This window comes from Herpailurus yagouaroundi, unplaced genomic scaffold (genome assembly GCF_014898765.1).
Source record: "Herpailurus yagouaroundi ecotype Mexico unplaced genomic scaffold, PumYag 163, whole genome shotgun sequence".
Classification (NCBI taxonomy): Eukaryota; Metazoa; Chordata; class Mammalia; order Carnivora; family Felidae; genus Herpailurus; species Herpailurus yagouaroundi.
Window position 1 is genome coordinate 53,713,778 of NW_024412404.1, and position 16,037 is coordinate 53,729,814.

At 54.8% G+C, this 16,037-nt stretch overlaps 1 long non-coding RNA gene across 1 annotated transcript in view; it reads right to left on the reverse strand.

Moving 5' to 3' along the window:
• Positions 1–10,605: 10,605 nt before the first annotated feature.
• Positions 10,606–16,037, reverse strand: part of LOC121037276 (uncharacterized) — a 61,170-nt gene continuing 55,738 nt past the window's right edge. Inside the window, exon 3 of the long non-coding RNA XR_005793683.1 lies at positions 10,606–15,950. This is a non-coding gene — a long non-coding RNA (uncharacterized LOC121037276). The remainder of the gene's footprint in view (positions 15,951–16,037) is intronic.

Consider the following 16,037-nt stretch of genomic DNA (forward strand, 5'->3'; position numbering starts at 1 on the left):
GTAACAGCCAAGTCCCACGGGGACAGCGCTTGGCTGGACCAATCGGGTGCCTTCCTTAGGTCTGCAAATTTGTAAAGAATGGCCCCAAGTGTGATGGCTCAAAGCCAACAGGCACATGTGTGGGGGGTGGGGGGGGGGCGCAGGGGGGAGGCTGAGAGGGTGACTGAAGCCACCTTTGAGAAAGCAGGTGGCAGAGAGAGCTACCTCTCTTTGCCATTGACTCTGTGTGCTGGGACAGGGGCAGCAGAGAGCAGGCTCGGGGCTTCTCAAGGGTGTTCAAGGGGCCTCGATTTGCAAACACAGGGGGTGCAGCACGGCGATGGGCGTGCAGCTCCCGGCAGAAGAAGCACCCACTGTGTGTATGTAGGTGCAGACAGAGGGTGTCCAGGTTGTCCCTAACATGTCCCATTTCTACAGTTCACGGCCACTGATTTTGCCCCCACAGAGCACCTGGCTGCCCCACAGACAGACTCTCAGCAGAATCACATTCATAGAGAGAATAAAACCAGAAAGTTCCCCCAGAGCTCGCTCTCAGCTCCCATCGGCGGGAGGGAGGCCAGGCAGCGTGGAAGGGAGGACGAAAGCCCTGAAAGCCCCTTGGGACATAGGCCAAAACGGAAACGTAGGGGTGAGCCCCCCAGTGACATCAATGCCAAGCCTGGTGGGAGCAAGCCTCCTCCAGGAGCTGAAATGGGAACTGAGAGGGAAAAAAAAGGGCTTTAAGCTGTGCAAGAGCTCAGGGCAGAGCCCTGACTCACTTCCTGGGCCTGAACAGAGGGGCCTCGGGAGGATGTTTCCGGGATGAATAAAATCCAAAGGGATGAGAGGGTAATTGCAAAATCCCATCATGGGGAACCCCGGGCTGCCTGCGTGTTTTGCAGGGAAACAGGAAAGCGCAGGAGAGGCAGGCTGGCAGTTTCTCCCTGCAGTTGTTGGAGGTTTCTCTCCAGGTCAAGGGAACTTGCCACAAGGGGTCCAGGTCACTGGTTGGGAGGGCTGCCTCTGGGAGGGGACAATGGTGAAGGGATGTGGCCCCTGAGGAGGCTTGGGGACCAAAGCTGAGGTGGGAGGTCTGGAGGGGGCGATTGTCCCCTGGAGCCGCACTGACACCAACTCTAGTCCGGACACCTGCTCCCGGGGCGGCGCCCTCCCAGCCACAGCCACACCTCACCATCCCCCATATCTCCCATCTTCCACATTTGCCAGGTTAGCGACACTCCACGAACTTGGTGACGGATAATGTGGGAGAGGGTAGTTCCAGGATGGAACAGGGGGGGGCAGTGAGGACGATGGTGGCTCCACCTGGGACAAGCTGGCTCAGGCTGTCTCCGAGATGTCCAAGTGGAGGTGTCCAGACAAGTGTCTCTGGGGACTATCCGCATGAGGGGAGGGGAGGGGGCTCTGCGGAGTCAGTGGGTGGCCGAGCCCATCCTGAAGCTAGTATACAGCAGGAGAGGGGAGGGTCCGGGACAGTCCCAGGCCCCGACATTAAAGCGGTGGCCGGATAAGAAGCCCTCAGAAGTCTACCCCCACTTTCCCCAGGGGCCAAGTGATGGGACCACGGGGCCCACAGGTCCAGCTCTGCTGGTGGAGTCTGCAGATCAGCAATTATAGAGGACAGACCGCTTGTTAGGCCCAGACCTGGTGCTTCGTCTACATGCAGGCCCGCTCAGGGGACATTTGTTTCTGCTCTTTTGCAGATGTGGGAACTGAAACACCGAGAAGTTACGTGGAGGCTAGAAGGCAGGAGGGCGGAAATGGGCCTGCTATGGACTGAATGCTTGTGTCTCCCCACAATCCACCTGGAAGCCTTAATCCCTGCGAGGATGGTGTCAGCAGGTGGGGCCTTTGGGAAGTAGCAGATCATGAGGGTCGAGCCCTCCTGTGGGATCTGGGCCCTCGCACAGAGACAGGAGAGAGTTTGCTTCCTCTCCCTGCTCCCTGTCCCCCCATGGCCTCCCAATAAGGTGACCCTCTGCAAGCCAGTAGGGCTTCTCACCGGAACCCAACTATGCTGGGGACCTGAACTTGGACTTCCAGCCTCCAGAATAGTGAAAAAAGATGTCTGTTGCTTAAGCCCCAGGCTCTGGTATCTTTGTTTCAGCAGCCCGGGCTGACTGAGAGGGGGCCAGAGGCTGTCGGGACCCCCAGATGGATTAGGAGAATGGGTGGGCCAAAGCCCACAAACACTTGCAGCCCCAGAAGCTTCCGTCAACTCCATGAGCGATGAGCCAGTCCCCGCTGTGCCCTGCCTCCTTCACCTCTTTTTCCTCCTTGAGCAGCCAGAGGCCCCAGCAAGGCAACAGCAGGCCCGCCCGGACCCAAGACGTTCCCATAGCTCCCCTCGTGAGGCCCCTGACTGAGGTCATTCAGGTGGCAGCTCCCCCCGCGCTACAAAAGCACGCCCCGCACACAACCAGGGAGCAGTGTTTGACCTCCCAGAATCCTCAGCCCTGGTTGGGACGGCCAGGCAGCACCAGCCCAGCAGACAGGCAGCACACAGGAGACCAAGCATGGCACCAGGGTCAGAGCCAGCCTGGTGAGCGAGGGATCCTTTCCCTGATCCCACCGGGTCTCGAGAGAGAGCAAAGGGCAGCACAGGCAGGGTGCTGATTCGCTTTCCTCCATCACCTCTTGACCTCGCCTTCACCTGTGACCTCCCTGCCCCTCCTTGTAATAAACAAGTAAACAAACCAACCGATTGCTTCCCCGCCGTCTTACACCCTGGCCGACCTGAGACAGCCTCAGGGGGTGTCCCAGCTGACCACTGCCAATTGCAGTCTGAGAAAGTCTTTCTCACTGACTGGCTCCAGGAAGGGATTTCAGTGGGCTAATAATTAAGCTCCAGCTGGCCCCAGGCCCTGGACAAGGGCAAAGCTGCAACACAGGCCACTTGGAGAGTTCAAAGTATGTGCGATGATGATGATGATGATGATGGTGATGATGGTGATGATGGTGATGATGATGGTGATGATGGTGATGATGGTGATGATGATGGTGATGATGGTGATGATGGTGATGATGGTGATGATGATGGTGGTGATGATGGTGATGATGATGGCGGTGATGATGGTAGTGATGATGGTGATGATGATGGTGATGATGGTGATGGTGGTGACAATGGTGATGGTGGTGATGATGATGGTGATGATGATGGTGATGGTGATGATGGTGATGATGGTGGTGCTGACAATGGTGATGGTGATGATGGTGATGGTGATGGTGGTGATGATGATGGTGATGATGGTGACAATGATGGTGGTGATGATGGTGATGATGGTGGTGATGGTCATTATCATGGTGAAGGAGCAGAGCACTAGGTGCTCGCAGACCTTATGCAAATTGTGCCTCTCCCACTGAATGACATCACTTACCCTCTCTGAACTTGAGCATCATTAGCTATGTGCTGAGGGGGGTAATATTCACCACAGAGCATGCTATGAGGATCCCAGGGGATACTGGCCCAAGACTTAGGTCAGTGGCTCTCAAAATGTGATCCCCAGACCAGCAGCATAAACACCACTTGGGAACTTACTAGAAATGCAAATTCTCAGGCCCCACCACAGAGCTACTGAACCAGAAACCCTGGGTGAGGCTCAGCGATTGTGCTTTAAGGGGCTCTTGCCACAGTCTTAATTCCTGGGAGACAGAAACACTAACGGTCTTCAGTCTCTCCAAAGACATGGCCCTGCCAGGATTTGCCTTTGAAGCAGGAGCTTGTGGCCCAGCTATACTTCTTAGCAGGAGAGTAGACATGGAGAGGAAGTCTTCTGTGTGCCCTCAGCCCATGCCACCAGATAACCTGGGGTCTGCCATCTACCAGGTCTCTAGCCTCATCCATGTGGCCGCTGGGCTGATTCCATCCTGCAGGCCATTCGGGCCTTGAACAACCTGGCCTCCGCGCCCCTGAGGGCCCCACTTCCCCTACCTCCTGCTTGCGCCTGAGCTGGAGCTTTGTGTTGGGGTGCCCAAGGTGCAGGTCCCACTGCTGCCCTGTCATTCCCACCTCCTTCTGTCAGTGTACCAGGTCACCACAGCCCCTCAGCCAGCTTCCTAGCACTGACGCCTCTAGGGTCCTCCACTCGACACAACCTCCCAAGCACCCCACTGTTTGGGGGTACCCAGCATTCTCTGCTCCCTCCTTCCCATCTTGTGGCCTGACTCCAATAGTGTCCTCTAGAGAGCCTGGCACAGGGCACCCCAGGGGGCTGAGCCAGAAGACTATAACAGCAATTATTCCCATCTGTAGTGCAATCATGACCGTGAGCGTGTGAGTCCTTCCCACAGTTTCTCCATAATCCTCAAACCCCATTCTACAGATGAGTGACTGAGCTCAGGAAGGGAGGTGATGTGTGCAAGTCACACAGGGGCACAAAACCAGCAAGGGCAGGGCATCTGGGAGTTGAACTCCTCCTTGTCTGACTCTGAGAGGGAGTCTTTACAGCTGGAATCAGCCAATGTATCTTCCAGAAATGGGAAATCTAATATTGGCTATGAAGTTGTTTCCTGCCTGTTCTGTATTAGCCCATCCCTTCCCCAGACCTTCAGGACAAGCATGCCCCTCCCAATGGCCTGGTGACACACTTTCAGAGTGCCTGATGTGAGGTGACAGAAGGATGTCTCTTCCCTGCCACCACCATCGTACCCAGGATCCTCAGGGCCTCTGGGGTGAGCCCTGCCATCCCTCGGGGCCTGAGCCAGTGCTCAACCATTTAATTTGCATGCGAAGGGAACAGCTAAGCCCAGAAGCTGGTGCACTTGGAGACACCAGGGATCCGAAGTAATGGGGAGATTTCAAGATTCAGTGACAGAACGGCCTGGCCCGACCCTGCAGCCCGTGTCCTCTCTGTCTGTGGTATCACGTGGCATTAGCTCCTCACAGTGGCTGAGCCCTCCCCTAGTCTGTGAGGGCTCCTGGGCGTGCAGCTATACCCTGTGCCGTGGGCCCTTCACCGGGCCCAGAACAAAGCCAGGCGCTGCGACATGGCCTCTTGTGCGCTGACTCCACCCGGGACTGGACTGGGGCAGCTGATGCCATAAAGAAAGGAACGTGGCCCTGGGGTGGTGGGGGGAAGGGCTTCAGGGGCACCTGCTGTCCTTGGGCCCCTCTCTGGCCTCCACCTAAGTGTCCCATCCCACTCACCTCTGCTTTGCTAAACTGACTGTCCCATCTGGCCTTGGCATGCTCCCCTGCACCCTCTGTGGCTAAGCCAGGCCTTTGCTCCGGGTGACCAGGTGCCCGTCCACAGTCCATTTCACCCCGCAGTCTTTGCCCGTCGCCCCCCTCCCCCCGTCATCTGTCAGCAACTCTGTGCCCCTCAGGAGACACCATGAACCCCTGCGGCTTCTGTAGGCGCACGTCCACACCTGGGAGCACCACCTCAGGCTCATCTACTGGGACTCCTCCCTCCCCGGGGGGCCCCACCCCTCTCCCCAGCGTCTGGGCTCCCCTGACAGCTTTCCCAGCTCTTGGCCACATCCTCGTGCTGCCGTCTGGTCACCTTCAACTCTGTCCCAGGCAGGGCGGAGTGCTTCCCGCCCCACCCCCGCCTTCCCGGCTGCAGGCAGCTTCGCTTCCATGCATGCTAAATTCTTTCCACTTAGGCTTATAGCAAAGCTCTGTGATCAAAGCCGGTGGCACTGACGTTTCCTACTCAGAGCGAAGGTTTGGAATTTAGAAAACCTTTTTATCTTTTAACAAAGCCCGACTTTCAAGACCACCGTTTTGCCAAGGAGGCAACACAAAATAAAAACTCAACTTCGACTGTCATAGCTGAGCCATGAATTTATTATTCTAGCAGAAATGCATCCGTTCTCTGAAGCACTTAAAGCCATTGATCAATGGATGCCACCAAGCATCAGGGTTTAAAGGCAATTAAAAATACATCGGTTTTACTTTTTTTAGACTGTTATTTCCATAGGATGCTTAAAACTACAAACTGGTACAACATGGAACTTAATGTAATCTTATTAGTTAGAATTATAAACGTTTTATATATATATATATATATATATATACACATATATATATATATATATATATTTTTTTAACAGAGACCTTTAAAAGCGTGATGTGAGCAGGACAAATGGGAGGCCGCAGTGTCTCATACAAATTGCCTAATGACTGCAATAGGTACCTGGACCGGGTTCAAAAATGGGAGATATGGGCAACTTGGACTCAGTTCAAGTTTGCTTTTAATTTGATTTACTCCCGAAGCACCAAAGAGACAATGCAAAGGGTAAACAGGAGTCCAGAAAGCCTCCGGGGGGACCGTGGCTGCGTGCGTCCCTGTGAACTATACTCTGACACCCAAGTGGTAGGAGGCGCCAGCCAGTCTCCCGGACGCACTCCCTGGACGTCTCCTTCATCACCACCTGCGGGTTAAACATTTGCTATGTGGCAACGGGCGCTCTCTGCTCTCCCCATAACTGGGCCTGCATGCGGTCCCTGCCCCGGAATATTCCACGGGCAGCTCAGGGATGGTCTGCCATCCTGGTAAGTGACCCGAGAGTAATAAAGGCAATAATTTAAAACTGTGGGTTTTAGAATAATTCTTGTCTTTCTTTTCCAACCCCTCCATTTCGAGGACATGAGTGGGGACCCCTCAGGTGGACAGAGACACAGTGCGGCCACCTGCACCTTCCTGCTTCTCCCTTCCCCCTCGAATCCCTCCACCCTCACACCCATTGTACTTGCAGTGGGAGGATGCACGCTCAGAAGCCTGCTGGCACGTGTTTAACAACCCGTGAAGATTCCCGCGGTGTAAACACGCCCACGTGGCTGATTTTTAGCCCTACCCGCGTGATGTCACCCAATGGGGAGTGGGGAAGAGATGTTCACTGTTGTGTCCCATTTCCACTGTATAGATACAGTAAACGTAAATAACCTCCAGCACGGTGATCACAGTAAAACGATTAGAAAGGACGGTTTTTGTCACTACTTTTAGCTTTCATATAATTTATTCCATTGTTATATTCTATCTTAATTTTCAACAATGCCTGTGTCTGACAACTGACTCACAGAATTCCTGAAAATTTAACGTTCGGCTCTCGGGATCTGCCACCGGCCGGCTCTACCATATCCCCCGGGCGTGTCCCAATGGGCCACAGGTTGGAAAGGGGAAGGACATGCTTCAGCACTCGACACGAGATGGTTACCTGACGCTTCCAAACAAGATAGCCTTTAAATATGCACCTGAGTTTGCTGATTCACTGTTGGGATTTTTTTTTCCCCTCCCATAAGCCCCCTAACCGTGTGCAATGCACTTAATTCCCAAAAGGGCAACTGGGCATCGACTAGTCACAGTGAAACCTCAAGGTGGCGCCCTAACAGCAGAGCTTAGACGGTGCAGAGAATTCTTCCGAGGAGACCCGAAGCCCTTGAGAGACCAGTCAAAAGGAGCTGCCTTCTGACTGAAGCCTTTGGTTGTCCTGTCGACCCAGGGACAAGAGATCCTCCTGCCTGGCCCATAATCCCTGTAACCCAAGCCTGGCTTCATCCCTCCAGGGTGGAAGTGTCCCTCTGCCCTCCGGTCACAAAGTCGTTGAATGCTAACATAGGTCAGTTCACTCCTTACAAGACAAGCAACAAAATATCCTTCTTAAAATTCTCAAGCGGATAACCATCACTCCTGGCACACGGTTTCAAAGCCATCCCAAGGCCTGGAGCAACTGTGGCTTCTCTTTGCAACGTGGCAAATCCCCAAGTCGTGGATGAATGTCTGGGGAGTTTACGCACAGCGGCAGTAGTGACCTCCCAGCGCCAAGGTCCAGAGCAGTTTAGATCAGAAGCACGTCTGGGTGCCCAAGACAAACAAGAATATGAGGGGCGCCTGGGTGGCTCAGTCAGTTAAGCATCTGACTCTTGATTTCAGCTCAGGTCATGATCTCTTGGTTCGTGAGTTCAGGCCCGGCATTGGGCTCTGCGCTGACAGCACGGAGCCTGCTGAGGATTCTCTCTCTCTGTCTCTCTCTCTGCACCCTCCCTCGCTTGTGCGTGCGCTCTCTCTCTCTTTCTCAAAACTAAATAATAAATAAACTTAAAACAATTTTTTTAACTTTTAAAAAAGAACATGAAAGCGGGAGAGACCAACTCCCTCAGAGGAGCCCAGGCAAGAAGAGCCCCATTAAGAGAGAGGGACAGAACATCCCTGACATGGAAGGGACGGGGGGTGGGTGGCCTCAGGGCCACGGCCCCCTCCCTCAGACACTGAACTCAGCTGTGGGCATGTGACCGTCTGCCCGATGAGTTGTGAGGGGGAAGTGACACCCAGTGCCAAGATGCCATGTTCTTGCCTGCCTTGCCAGGGGACCGGGAAGGTTCTAGGTGGCAGCTGCTCTGTCAGCCTCTGTCTCCAAACAAAGACAACGTGGAGCAGAGTCGCATCTAGCCCACGATGGAACCGGAGACATGTCTGCTCCCCAAGCTTTACTTAATCTATCCTGACGGACACGTGGGCAGCTAGGAGTGCGAGCCACATTCCGGAAGCTGGACAGTGCAGGGTATGTGTGGGGAAGGGCACAGAGCCCAATGTGGATGGCGAGTAGGGTGGTGTGTGCGTGAAGAGGAGACAGCAAGGAGAGAGGGGGCCGGGGAGGGATGCACAAGGGCTTCGAGCCTTGTGTTCTCACAGCTCCCCTCCCCCATCCGCACGCACCCACTTAGGAGACTGCAACGGCCAGAGGACATGGACGGTGCCAGCCGGCCCTGGAGGAGCTTCGAGTTACTGAGAGGAGCCACGTGTTCGTGGGAGAAGGCCGGTGACCGGCACAAGCCGCGTCAGCGCCCGCTCAATCTCACACAAAGGGTAGGGACCCGGGTATCTGCCCAGGGCCTGCCCAGTACGGGCAGCTGAGAACAGGCCTTCCGGGCCCACCTGCAAAGCACCATCACCTCCTCCACCTCCTCCACCTCCTCCAGCCTCCGCTCACTGCGCCTGACTGAGAACACAGGGCCTAGCGGCTTCCCCTGGGAAGAAGGGTCCTCACTCCAGGGTCCCATTCTCAACCTCCCATGTCTCAGGGACCCTTTGGTCACCTGGGGAGACCTACGGATCCCTCCTCAGAATCGTGTTTTTAAACTCATGAAACAAATCACACCGGGTTACAAAGGAACCTCGTTATTTACCAACATAATGATCAAAATACTTTTTTATTTAATATTTCTCGATTTGGGGAAAGAGCGCAAGCGGGGGAGGGGCAGAGAGACGGGGACGCAGGATCAGAAGCGGGCTTTGCGCTGACAGGCCGACAGCAGAGAGCCCCGACGCGGGGCCCAAACTCACAAATCGTGAGATCCTGACCCGAGCCGAAGCCAGGCACTCAAGCTGACCCAAAAGATTCTAAAAAATGTGAGATACTGATATACGTGTTTTCTTCGAGCGCGTTCAGTATAATGACCTAGTAGAAGCTGACAACACCTGTAATCTTGAAGGAGAGATTTCAAGATATCTCCAGAAAAGGGAGGTAATGTAAGACTCTTCTGGGGTATCTATGAGGGACAAGCCACAGCTTCACCGTCAGGGGCGCGGCCTACATTCATGATGGAGGAAATGCTAAATTTCATCTAGAGGCAGCGAAAATAAAGGCCATGAATTTTTTCTGACCCCGTGACTCCGAGCCCCATTAAGAACTCCTGCTCTGGGCCACCCTGTGGCTCACTCTCTCGCCACCCAATCAGTGCCGCGGTGGCCCCATCAATTATTATTATCGTAAACGCCGCCAAGTCAGCCCTGAGCGATTTGACTCGCACGTGCCCGGATGTTCTCCTTCCCAGCGAGAAGGTGCTCGTCGCTGTGACACGTCTCCAGAAAGACGGACGGAGGTGGCAGCAGGAACCAGGGGACTGTGAGGCCAAGGTGAGGCCAGGCAGACAGGCTTTCCCGGGCCCTGCTCCCAGAAAGTCCCTTCCTCTGCCCACCGCGGCGATTGCTTAATTGGTGCTAAAAGGTCACATTCAAAGCACTCGGCCTCCTTTCCATCTTTGTTTCACGTCCTCATTCTAAATCAACCTCTCAGCTGTCAGCCAGCCCCGGGGGCCCCAGGGGCTGCACCGGGCTCTGCCTCTCCAGGAGCCCCTTGGCCACCTGAGCTGCGCCTGCCCGTGGACCTGGGGTCCTTGAGTCCAGTCATCAAATCCAACTCAATACAGTAAGGATTTCTTAAAACAAGGCTCAAAACGTGCAAAGCGTAAAAGAGTGTTAATACCCTACTATGTTAAAATCAGAACATAGCAGTCATCAAAAGACACATCACAAATTGGAGAAAGGAAAGCCTCAGATCAGGAGATGATGATCATTACATCTGTAACTGGCAAAGGACTGGTATCCACGATGAAAAAAATGCCCACATATCAATTTTAAAGAGACAGTTTATTAAAAACAAAAAAAATAGAGGGGCACCTGGGCGGCTCAGTGGGTTAAGCTTTCAGCTCTTGGTTTCAGCTCAGGTCATGATCTCACAATTTGTGAGTTCGACCCCCGCATGGGGTTCTGCGCTGGCAGCGTGGAGCCTGCTTGGGATTCTGTTTTCCTCTCTCTCTCCGCCCCTCCCCTGCTTGCCCTCCATCTCTCTCTCTCTCTCTCTCAAAAATAAATAAAATAAACATTTTTTTTTAACGGAGAAAAACAGTGACCAGGCACTTCACAGAGGAGGCCACACAAAGGGCAAACAGGCGTTTATAGAGATGCTCGGGCTCTGTGCTGGGACCAGGAAAAGGCACGCCGAGGCCATGAAAAGATGTAACTGCCGATTGGCAAACAATTTAGAAATGTGACGATCCCAAGGGTTGGTGACGATAATGGTGAGCGCTAGGCGCCTTTGTGCACGACTCGCAAAGAGGGTAGTAACTGGTTCAACCACTTTGGAGCGAGCGGTCTCTAAAAAGCTGGAGATATGGGAAGGTTGATAGCAGCACTGTTCATGACAGCTCAAATTCAGAAAGAAAACCAAGATGCCCTTTCCCTGGACGATGATAAATGAATTGTGGTATAGTCACCCAATGGAAGATCACATAGCAACGCAAAGGAACAAACTACAGGAAAGCAAAATCAAGCCAAGAAGAAACAAGCAAGACAACATATTCCAGTAAGGCTCACGCACATCCCATCAACTGTTAATCAAACAAACAAGGGACGAAATCATGTAGCGTTCAGGCTGGTGGCTGCACGGTGGCAGGAAGGGGTAGTGTCCCTGAGGCCTGCACCAGAAGCACCGTGGGCCTCAGTGATGTTGCACGGTCAGCCGTGCCTCCTGGGACAGCCTCCTGACCAGCTTCCAGCTCCCACTCCCCCCTCCCCAATCCGTGTTCTCCCACTGGCCAGGGTGCACTTCGCACAATAGAAACTGGAGCACATCGTCCCCCAGATTGAAACCTCCAGCGTCCACAATATAACCTCAAGTGAAAATAAAGCAAGGTGTGATGTGCTTGGCATACCAGCATTTGTGGGCTTTAAAGTGACAGTACATGTAGATGTGTCTTTGCTCATGCGTCCACAAGATCTCCCTGGGAGGACACAGAAGGACTTGGCTACAGTGGTGGCCTCTTGGGGAACCAGGTGGCTGAATGGGGCGGAGACTGGCCACGTGCTCACCAATCCATTTCCTCTCCCCGGGCCCACAGGGAAGGCCCACTTCCCAGCTTCCCTTGGGGTAACTCGGGAGCCACGGGACTACGAGTGATGCCCGTCTCCGTTAAGCCAGGCCCCGCTGTTCCCAGCCCTCCCATAAGGCTGGAAATGCCCTCTGGGAATGGTGGAGCCGTATAGTGGAAGGATACGGATCTCTGATCACTGCTGAGAATGGGGCCCTGGGGAGGCAGGGTGCCAGCCGGGGAGCCCCTGGCTACGTCATGAGGAAAGCCTGTCGAATGCCACGTCACTGAGAGTTGGGAGCGCTTATTACGGTAGCTAATAGGGGCTGCCCTGAGCAGTGCAAGGGGTAGGACTCAGTGCCTTCAGTGTCTACCCTTTTATGTGTTTTAAGTTTTAAGTAATACTTGTACGCATTCTATATTCAAAAACTTTGGTTGAAAGGACATAACCTTCCAGTGGCTCCATACCAGGTCCCCGGCGACCTTCCTGCTGGTCTTAAACACTCCTGACTTTTCCCCAGACTCATTCGGGTCCCTGTCCCCTGTTCCCACTGCCTCTGGTGCTTGTCACCGGGTCTTTACCCAGTTGATCCCTTGTCATCCAGAGGCAGTGGAGAGTCTCCGGTTTCTATGGTACATCACCCAACGTCCTTGTTCTGCAGAACATCATACCCTGATATCTTTCTTGTTGAGTTGTTGATTTATGGCCTTCTTCTTTCTACTAGAGTATGGGCTTCATTGCAGCAATAACTTTGTCTGTGTTGTTCACTTCCGTGCGCACAGAACTTACAGAGGGGCCTAGACCCCGTAGCTGCTCAAGAAAGGTTCGTAAGATGAATGAGTGAGTGAGTGAGTGAATGAATGAACATCTAACGGTTATGTTTGGGAAGTCAGGTTTGACACCTGGGGGACTGTCTGCCCAGCATAGTTGCCCTGGGCGTTACCATGTCCTGAAAGTGAGGCCTGGTGCCTAATGTCCCAGCTGATTGGCTGAGGAGTGAGTCCCTGACGGGGCTGGGCCCAGGAGCTCCTTCCCAGAGATCTCTGAGTTGAGATGAGATAAGCAGACATCAATACAGGTAGACTGTCTCTGGGTGGGACCGAAGCCATCACACTAACGTGGGCCAGTCAGTAGGGCCCCACGATGCTGAGCACAAGCCTGCAAAGGGTGAGGGGAGGCCAGAGAGGGGAGCCCCGGGAGCCCCCAGTCCTGCCGGCCCTGGGCTCTGCTGCAGTGACCCTGTGGGCGTCATGGAGCCCCTGGGCCCTAAGTACAAGGCCTCCTTTGCTTGTGTGGACTGGGGACGACTTTCTGTAACTCATACTCAGGAGCACTGGCGACTAGAAGAGTTCCAGAGGAACTGAACTGAAAACCCTCACGGTGTGGTCTCTGAGCTGGCTCTGGGGCTGCATTTCCCTGGGTGAGCTAGCCGACTCCTTCCCCCCCCCCCCCCCCCTGACCAATGCAATGTTCAAATCCTGGGGAAGGCGTGTGAATGACTCCTGGAACAAGGGCAGTGACTGACGCCCTGTCAGGGTGTCCTGCGTGGGAGGAACCAGGGCGGCCCCGGCCCAGATCTGCCTGCAGAGGAGGCGGACACGGGCACACGGAGCAGTTGTGGGAACTGGGGCAGTCCTGGTGGCCAAAGAAGTAGCCCTGCCTCACTCTGCCCTCTGCTCCAGGACTACTGCCCCTCCGCCTGAGCGCTGCCCGCCTCCCTGAGCCTCTCTCCAAGACTGCCCCTCAGTGCACCTGTCAGCAGGCGCCCACCCCCAACACTGCTCACCCCCCAGCCTGGGGATGCATGGCGCTCTGCTGTCCACCCACATCCTGCTCTCCCGCCCTCTCCTCGCCCCTGCGCGCACACACACACACCTGCCCACTGAGCACTGTCGTCCCTCCCTGGCCGTGGTCCTCACCACCCTCCAGCCTAAGCCAGGTACCTGTGACCCACCCGCCCCCCACTCCCCTGCTGAGCCCTGCTGCCCTAACACCCCAGAATCAGCCCTTTCCTTGCCATCCGCCCGCCTGGACTCCCACAGAGCGAATGGGCTAACGGCACATCCCTGCCCTGAAATCCGTCTGCCCTGCCACGCGCCCTTTCCTATCTCCCCTGACTCGCTTCTCCCCTACATCCCACCCCCAAACGACTGGCAACTCCCTGTGTGTCCACACCTTCCTGGCGCCTAGCTCCTCGGCAGGTGACGAGCTCCCTCACACCCGTGGCACCTTCCCATCCTGTTCCTGCCAGCTCCGGCCCAGGACCTGCCCCCAGGGAGGCCCCGGCCACCCTTCTCCTCAGTCTGTGCTCCCACCTGAGTCGACTGTGCTCCACAGCACCACGTCGGCCCCATCCCCACAGCCCCTGCCACACAGCAGAATCCTCTGCCAACTGTGAGCTCTCTGAGCACAGGCGCCTCATGCTGTGGGTCCCTGTGAGCTCCCTGCAGCTCCTCTCAGAGGCGGGCATCAGGGAAGCCCCACCAGGAGGACCTGGGCTGTTCTGCGGGTACACAGACACGGTTTTGGAGCAGAGGCTCCTGGCAGATCTCAGCAGGAGGGGCACAGGGGTTAGGTTCGGGTGGGGCTTCAGGGAGAGCACACAAGGCCTGGAGCGCAGTGAAAGAGTCTGGGAGGAACAATTTTCTGGGCCTGTCCGTAACCTGAGGCTGAGGGTCCCAGGAGGCCTGAGGAGGAGCTCCAAAGGGTCTAGGATCACTTAAATTGAGACCAACACGCATGCACTTTTTTTTCTGGATAGAAGATCCATTGATTTTGTTCGGAACCTCCAAAGGGTCTGCGATTCAAGAAAAGTCTAAATCACTGTTCTCAAAGAAAAATGTTCGTCTTCCTTTCATAATTAACGGAATATACGCTTAAATCCACGAGGTGTTTTCCATGTATCATAGCGTCTTTCACCCCTGCCTGCCCAGTAGAATCTTGGGGGGGAAAGGTTGTAAGTGCCAACGCCAGTTCCCTTCCTCTTAACCAGCAGCCCCCAACACACACACACACACACACACACACACACACACACACAAAACTGTCACATTCTGATTTAATCAGGCTGAGATATGGGATACGGCCTAGGAACTGGCATTTTTAGAAAGCTTCCCCAGGTAATTCTGACCTCGGTCAAGACTGAGAACCAGTAACCAGAACCAGTACTAGTAACAGTAACCAGAACCAGTAACTGACAAAGGGCACTCACGCTGGGATTAGATCCACGTAGAGGGGTTCAAAACGTCTTTGAAGGGCGATACGGCAACGACTATGAAAGCTCAGCCCATCTGCACCCTCCGCCCGGCCACTCCACTTCTGAGAAGTCAGTGCATGTGGATTTTACACCTGTGTTTAAAGCTGGGCCTGCGACATAGTCCCTGCCCTCCGCTCCCGAGAGCAAGAGACTGGAAAGGGCCCACGCGTCCCCCCAGGAGGGATGGTTAAAGCAAGCATGGTGCATCCACACAATAGAATGCCCCGAAGCCAGTGAAGAAAGTACCAGGGCAGCTGCTCCTGAACCGACGCGGAAGGGTTTCCCGAGCCTAGTAAAAGCGAACCAGGAGCCAAGGCGGTTTTGAACACCTGCTTGCTCATCTGTATCTGCATAGGCACCCGGAACCTCTGGGAGGAGGCTGTGGCTAAAACCTCTTAGCCTTTATGGCCTGAGGGGAGAAAACTGGGAAGCTCGGAAGGGAGGGGAGACCTGCTTTTCATCAGCTCCTCCTTTTGGGTTATTTGAATTTTTGTCATGAATATGCATTGCTTTTCCAAAAAAAAAAAAAAAATTTTTTTTTTAAGAAGGTGAAAGAGAGGAGGAGGGAAGAGAAGACCAGGCAGCTACCTCCCTCGTATGGGGAATTAAGGCCCGAGGGACCTGGTCAGAATGTGGCTGGGCGGGTGGGGCGCTGCCGGAGCTCCAAATCAGCATCGCAGGGGGCGGCTGTTGAGGGGGGTGCGGGGATATCCCTCTGGCTCAGGTCAGCCCTGGGGGCAGAAGCCGGCTGGGCCCAGACTGGGTGGGTGGGTTCCGTGACCCGACCCGAGGCCAGGTCCGCTAGGAAGGCTGTGGGGGCGGCTTGGAGAGGGCGGGGCCGCAGACAGATGCCTCCCTAGTGCCACCCGCACGCACGCACCCCCGTTGACGGAAGAACATGTGTCACGGCTCAAACTGGAAGCCACAGGACATGCATCTCGGCTCTGCTCTGGCCGCGCGGAGAGGACATCCTGCAAAATTCTAGTCCCTGGCGAGCCGCGGGAGGCGGCCAGGCGCAAAATGTCCTGCAAACACTGCCCTCTTGTGGTGCGGCCCGTGAACTGCGCTCAGGTCCACAATTCGCGCTGCTTGGGTGTTGGCAACTGGAGAAGGAAAAAAGGGACAGTTTAACTCTCGAGTGAACCCAATAAGAAAAGTACAGATCCAAACGCAAGTATTTTAAGCTCCCA